At 32.1% G+C, this 7,305-nt stretch overlaps 1 long non-coding RNA gene across 1 annotated transcript; it reads right to left on the bottom strand.

Moving 5' to 3' along the window:
- Positions 1-956: 956 nt before the first annotated feature.
- Positions 957-1,365, bottom strand: LOC149533346 (uncharacterized). The gene is made up of 2 exons (XR_016357896.1): positions 1,285-1,365; positions 957-1,175 (listed from the first exon to the last, which is right to left on the bottom strand). It is a non-coding gene; the product is annotated as an uncharacterized LOC149533346 (long non-coding RNA).
- Positions 1,366-7,305: the final 5,940 nt, after the last annotated feature.

Raw genomic sequence — 7,305 nt, 5'->3', positions numbered from 1 at the left:
CCATGGGTTGTTTCCTTTGTAACAAATAAATAGCTTCTTTCCGCACTATAGCCCACCTCTCTTTACAAGAGTGTTGGCAGTTATGGAACCAAAGCAAGACTTGAAACTGCCAATTAAGGATACCAGTAGCTTCACACAAAGCCCAAAATTGCTCATAATAACCCTGGTCACTCTTTTCCCCTTCTGCCAAGCCCTACTGCAAAATGTCATAAACAACCCTCAACATTCTCCAAGTGTCTAAACCTGATCCAAACCTCTTTGAATTGCATGTCACAAATTCACGTGTATCCTTTTACAAACCAATGTATACCACAAATGATGTCACAAATTCATGCTTATCTTTTTACAAACCAATGTATACCACAAATGATGTAGGTTTTAATCATTACCAAATTTGAATTCACCCATAATGGTCATTTAAGTCACCTAATGCATAGTTCAGAATATCATTATTGACAACTATTGCTAAGGGGGCCAAAAAAAGAGTAAATATATAAAGGGAAAAAAATGATCAAATATCAAACATTGTAGGTAGCCACACATAAATCCCATATCACATTTGCATTGTATGTTATGGGCAGCAGTAGTTGTGGATCATTTTAGACCTACGACATGCAAAGTGTCCATTTTATGTTAGTTTGATCTTCACTTGGTTTCAAGAATACTATAATATTCTCTACTTAACAAGGCTAACCACGTGAAGGTGGAAGCTCATCTGGCCTCACCCCCCTCCCCCTAACATCAATCTAAAATACCCATTATCATCTAATTACATACTTCATTCATTCATTCATCCATTTATGAACTATAACATTCAATCAATACAATCACATAACATTCATTAATATGATATAAAATTCATTAATAAACAATACTAATCAAGACTTCATTAACACATAACAATATTCATTAACATAAAATAAAAAGCTGTATTAATATGCATCATTCAAAAATAATTACTTAAAACAAAGTTCTTTCATTATCCAACAAGGTTTATCAAAGAAGATTTTTAAAACATCGTTTCTTTTTCTTGTTTTTCAAAGCTCTCTTAAGAAAAGCACTCATAGGAGCATCCATATCCACATCATTCTCCTCCTCTTCTGGCACATGTAATGTCAAATTACGATGGCTCCTTCTCTTTGAAGGAGCAGGAGGTTGCTACACTAAAGGGGGCTCTGTTGCAAGAACAAGTGAATGGGATAAATTGGCATACTTTTTTTCTTTTTCTAACTGTTACAAGTCTGTAATTAAGTATGAGTACAACATAAAATGCATTTTTCTTACTTGAAAATGCCACATCATGTACATTAACATTTTGATCTGCTACCGCGTCAACATGTTGAACACTTGGAACATGGTCCAATCCTTCAAAATGATGTTCAAAATGCTTTGAAATATTCAAAAAAAGGATACATGTCAAATTCCAATTAAAGATGTTAAATTGTTTTCATAATTGCATAATTAATTTCCAATAGCAAATTAATACCTCCACCACTATAATGCACATCATGGCCTTCATCATGAGAAGGTTCTATGGTAGGATATGAAGGTTGTAGTAAAATGTTATGCACATTGTTATGTAGTCAATTTACATTTAAAACTAATACCAAAAAAAATCTTCTCAACTATTTAATTTCATTTACTTTTCATCTGACCAATTTACCTATGAGATATCATTTGGTGCACTTGATTTTTGGGCAAGGCTTATAGATTCTTAGCATAGACGTGCAGCCACAACTTTATAGCCTTCCTTCAAGGCAATTTTTCTATCTTCATCTGTGAGCTCCACATTGAAAACTATGCCCTATGTTTTCTGCTTGATAACTTTAGTTTTCCATGTATGGTTTCATTAAACAAAACTATTTGCAACATTATATTAAAAAAAAAAAAATTCATTGCTCTACTTACAAGTCGAGACTGGAGATTCATATAGCCACCAGAGCCAAGTTTGTGTTGGCCAACCTTTTCTACTCTCGCTTTTGTAGCCACAGATGTGTCCTAAAATCTATGAACAATTTTAAACATCTTAGATTATATTTACAAATATCAATAATTAGTGCATGATTACAATGTACTTAATACTATAATGACATACCTCTTTTTGCCCTGTGCTGCTTCACTATCTCTATCTTCTCATAGCCTTTTCTCCTTTGCATCTTCTAGTATTTCATTCCACTCCATCGATGGAATCATATGAGGATGGTTGTACTTTGGGTTATACTTAAGAGCCCTTCTATATTGATCCCTCACAGTATTTATATGTTTTGCTGCTCTTTTCAAAAGTAGGCCAGTGTCAAAAATATTTTTTCCAAATTTCTCCTCAATAGATGCAATCAGCTAATTTTTTAATTCCACAGCTTGTAAATTCCACCTTTTTAAAAACAAATAGATTGTTAGATCAATAACTTTAATATATTACAATAAATAGAAGAAAAGAAAAATTATGTAGCAATGATATGAAACTACGTACCTTTTATGTATGATGGGTCCAAATAGTCTCAATGTCATATGAAAAAAGATGTTCAAAGAAAGCATTGTTACCAACAAAAACATAAAGGATTTATCAATCCAAAATGAGTAATGTAAAAGTAAACTAAATTTACACTTTAAATAAAAATAATTTTAAAGCACCTGGAAGCTTGCGTTCTTTTAATGAAAACATAGTTTTCTTATTCAGCAATAATGCCCCTTCATACGAACCAATACTAATCACATGAACTGCTCCAAGAAATGGATCAGCTTTAGTAGTACTACTCTCTGTTGGTCTATCACCTGAAACATCATGAAAATTAAATGACAATTTTAGTATTGCTCTATGTTGGTCTACCTCCCTGCCTATGTCCATGTCTCTCTATGTGTGGGTATATAGATGTATGTATGTATATATGTGTGGTGTGTGTATGCATGTGTTTGTGTGTATGCAGGCTTCTGCAGACATCATTTAAGCACTGATATGCTACTTCGTTGTTCATCAACTTGTAGAAAAACATTACAAAATATAGCACATTACAAAATATAGCAAAACAAGGTTTTACCAATTCTAGTGGGCATAGATGATGATGTTTGCATGGTCCTTGTTACCAAAAATGCAGCAGACAATACTGGACTGCCAACCGAAGAAGGAGTCCGCACTTCATCATGAGCTAAAGCATAGTATATTGTTAGCAAAGACATTTGCAATGGATAAAGATCAAATGGGATACTAGTGAGAAATGTCCACAAAAAAAAGGTAAGTGTTATAATGTTGATCAAAACAAACAAAGTGTTACTTACACGAAGGTTGTGCTCAACAACCCTAACCATGTTCACCATGTGATGTCACAATTGGCACATATGTCTATACAAGAACACATAAAATTAGAGATCATGATCCATAAGATACTATAAAATATTAATATCTATTGAACTTCTATTATTGCTTTAATCGAATTACTGCTTACCTTCAAAGATTGGATTCTACAGTTCAATTCTTTTCTTAGTGTCTCTTTCTCCTCACTTCTGTCACCCTTGATGATAATGTTAACAAGTTCATTAGTGTATCTTTGCTTAAATTTTTGTGTGATGAATACAGGATTAATACTAATGGCAATGTCATGTAGATATGATGCCTGTATTTCAAATAGCATTTGATCAACGATCATTGTAGCTTTTTCTTATCATTTGTGACATCAAATATTCATATAATTTCATCAAAATAACTCCAAAGCCATAAAGAAAAGAGCATAATAATATGACATTTGTTTCTATATTAACATTAAAATTTACAATAATTAATGTTTACCTCTATTGAAGGTGTTTGAGATGGTGCATCCATATCGCCCTATGAAAAAAATTAGTAAGTCCTAAAAATCAGCAACGAAATTAAAGTAATAGACTTACCAAAAAATATTAATAATAAAGTAGATTGTATATGTAAATCATTTGTCTTAAAAATTTAGTTGTTTATATGTGCATTTTACTTTCAACCCATGACAAACCCAACCAACATCATGTGCTCTCCTAATTATAATCATATATTATATTATATGCCCTCTCACATCATTAAAATAAATAATCAACAAATAATAATAATGATCAAATTATATAAACAAAATTAATGTTATTTTTGAAAGCTAATTTATGACTATTTTTCACAAATATTTTAGATCGCATTCTGTGATTTAACATTAGAATAAAGAAAGAAAGCATAAAGAGATAATTCAATACAGAGAAAATTGAGAAAAATCATTGACTGAATTCATATAAACATGATTTTATATAGAATTTAGGAAAATGGGCCCATCCAATATCCCATTAACATCTTACTTGGATTCAACATTCACTAGAGTGTAATAGCAACTTCATAAATTCTGATGTTTTCTTGGTACATGTATTCAAAATTATGAATTGATAACTATGTATTAGTGATATTAGATTTCCAAAATCTATTATATTGAACAACTAAATAGTTAACATGCTAGTGAAGGATGTGTGTAAGAAGTATAGTAGGGTGGATTTTGAAGAGGAGTGAAACACCTTGCATTATCAGAGTTTAGAACTCTTTGACAGGAAGGACACATTGTTAGAGTTGTTGCATGCATTGGAAGGTATAATGGAGATGGAGATGAAGGTGATACAAGTCTTGCAAATCTCAGTTGTGCCAATTCTTCCTGCAATCTTCTATTTTCTTCTGTTAATGACTCGTAGCATTTCCTTAGGAATTTGCAATCCACTTCAGTTTGTTTGAGCTCGCTTCAGAAAAATTCAAGAAATATTTTGAATAAGATTTTGAATTTGATTATGTAACAAAGTTTCTCTTTAGTCAACATTTCAGTTCATACTCTATTATATATTATTTCTCTTTTCCTAATTATTAGATCAACATAATGAGTCATGAAATATATTTAGAAACATTAACCAAAAAAGGTTTATATTAGCATTTTGTATCATTCATTATAGCCCACAATTCATCCATAGATAACTATTGAAATTGGCATTAAATCAATTGGTAGCATGGAAAAAGGAATGTGGGTCAGGGTGATTATTACCTTGCTCTTCTATTTTGGAACCACATTCCAACTTATTGACATGTTCTACTTAATGTTTATATGTGCACATATGGTTTAGAAAGAAAAATTTGGTCATACACGACCCCATCATAGTTGACATTGATCCTACCTAGACATTTCATTGATCATCATGATCTTCATCCATGTCATCATCATCATCATCATCACCACCATCATCGTACTTTTCACTTTGGTCATCATCGTCACCACCACCATCTTCATCACCATCGTCATCCTCTTGATCACTATCATCATCATGACCATCATCACCATGATCATCACCATGATCATGATCGTCATTAGCATCATCATCATTATCACCATTATCATTAGCATGAACAAAATCATCACCATCTTCTTCTTCTTCATCACTGGGTAACTATCATTCCTAATAATCATTTACTTCCTCTTGTGCTTCTTCAATATCTTCTTCTTCGATCACATTATACTTTACCAGCCTTCGTCTTGGGTCATGTTTAACAACAAATGACCAACCTAGTTTGTGTGGAACACCAAAGTAAAACACTTGCTCACATTGGCTTGGAAGAACATAAGGCTCATCTCGGACTAGCTCAAATGATCTTGTATTAATCATAGGAAATCCACTATCATGTTCAATAATAGTCCTATCAGGATCATTTTGATTCAGTTGTAACCTGAACCATTTGACAACAAATAGAACTATTTTGAATGAATTAAAGTCACACTCAAGTATATCATCCAAAATGCCATAGTATTGATTTTCAGATTGTTGAGGATGTATGTCAATTCTAAATGAAATATTGGTGACTACGAAGACAACACTTATCTAGGAATCACACGTTTTCTTTGTTTCATCTAACTTTTTTGTGCAAAATTTATAACCATGGTAGTACATAGCGTTGTGGTGTTTGACCTACAATTATTCAAACATGTCAAGAATCTTCTAATTGATCTATGAGTTTATATTAAAATTATGTCTCATGATTAGTAATCTTATGCATACCTTTCTATCTCTTAAGCCATATATTAGATCAAGTACCATTGGCATAACATTGGGATCTCCATTACGATGAGCTTCTTTAACCAATGATGCAACACCATCCCATGTTAATGAGCAACCATTTTCTTGAGATTGTTCAATCCATACTGTCATCCAATCAAGATTGTTTACATATACAAGTGTAGTGCATCCCACTCATGACCAACTATAAAGAAGACAATTACACTAGTTAGAAACAACTTATATATATTGATGATGGATAAGAATTGTTAAATTACAAAAAAAAACTTATAATTACCTCTCACCCTCCTCAATCTACCTTTCTCCATCAAGTACTCCCCTCTGAATTTGTCATTACAGTTAGGATCCCAAATGCGATCTACATGTATACCTACTGCAAATTTTAGAACACATTCACTAATATACACCATGATCTGGTATATCATTTATCTCTCTATCATAGAACCCTCAAAACATGCTCTTTGTCGAACCAAGCCCTTCATAGATTTCAAGTGCCTCTCAACCATCCACATTGATCTAGCTTGTACAGGTCCACACAATTCAATCTCCCCAACTTGATGTACGAGGTAGTGTTCTTGATTGAAAAAAGTTAGAGGTAAACACTTTTCCATTTCACACATAAGTTTTGTAATTTTTCTCTTCCAATATTTTATATCTTTTTTATCAATTTCTTTGGATGATAACCACCTAAAAGAGATTCAACACGCAAAAACACATAAAAGAGATTTTAAATAAAATCATAAAATAGATTTCAGATAAAAAACTACAAATATAAGAAAAAACACTTCTAACCTCATGTATTTTCCAAGATCATATATAACTTGTTTAATACAGTTGTCAAACTGGTGTGGAAGGGATAGAGGTAGGATGAACTGCAATCATTAAAAAATGATCATTTCAATATATTATTAAATAATGCAATTGGTACTATATTCAATCTTACAAATATACTGTAAATAGAAAATATGACTTACCTTGAGGAAGGTATGCCAATCATGTGTTTTCAACCCTGACCCAAAATCACCTTTCTTTGATAGAAGAGTACTTATGTTTGCAGCAAATCCTGTTGAAAATTTTGTTTTTTTAATGACTTCTTTTAATGCATCACTTTGTTGCTCCGTTAATAACCAAGGAAGGGCACTTGTATTTATGTGGTCTCCATTGCTATTTGATTCAATGAAAAATTTTAGTGCATGATTGGATTCATGAATGTTAGTACAAATTTTAGCAATTTGTTCTCTATCACACCTTCCA

This window comes from Cupressus sempervirens, chromosome 10 (genome assembly GCF_028749045.1).
Source record: "Cupressus sempervirens isolate cs-2001-9-10 chromosome 10, ASM2874904v1, whole genome shotgun sequence".
In the NCBI taxonomy this organism is placed as follows: Eukaryota; Viridiplantae; Streptophyta; class Pinopsida; order Cupressales; family Cupressaceae; genus Cupressus; species Cupressus sempervirens.
Note: the sequence above shows the minus strand (reverse complement) of the source record. Positions and strands in the feature narration are given on the sequence as shown.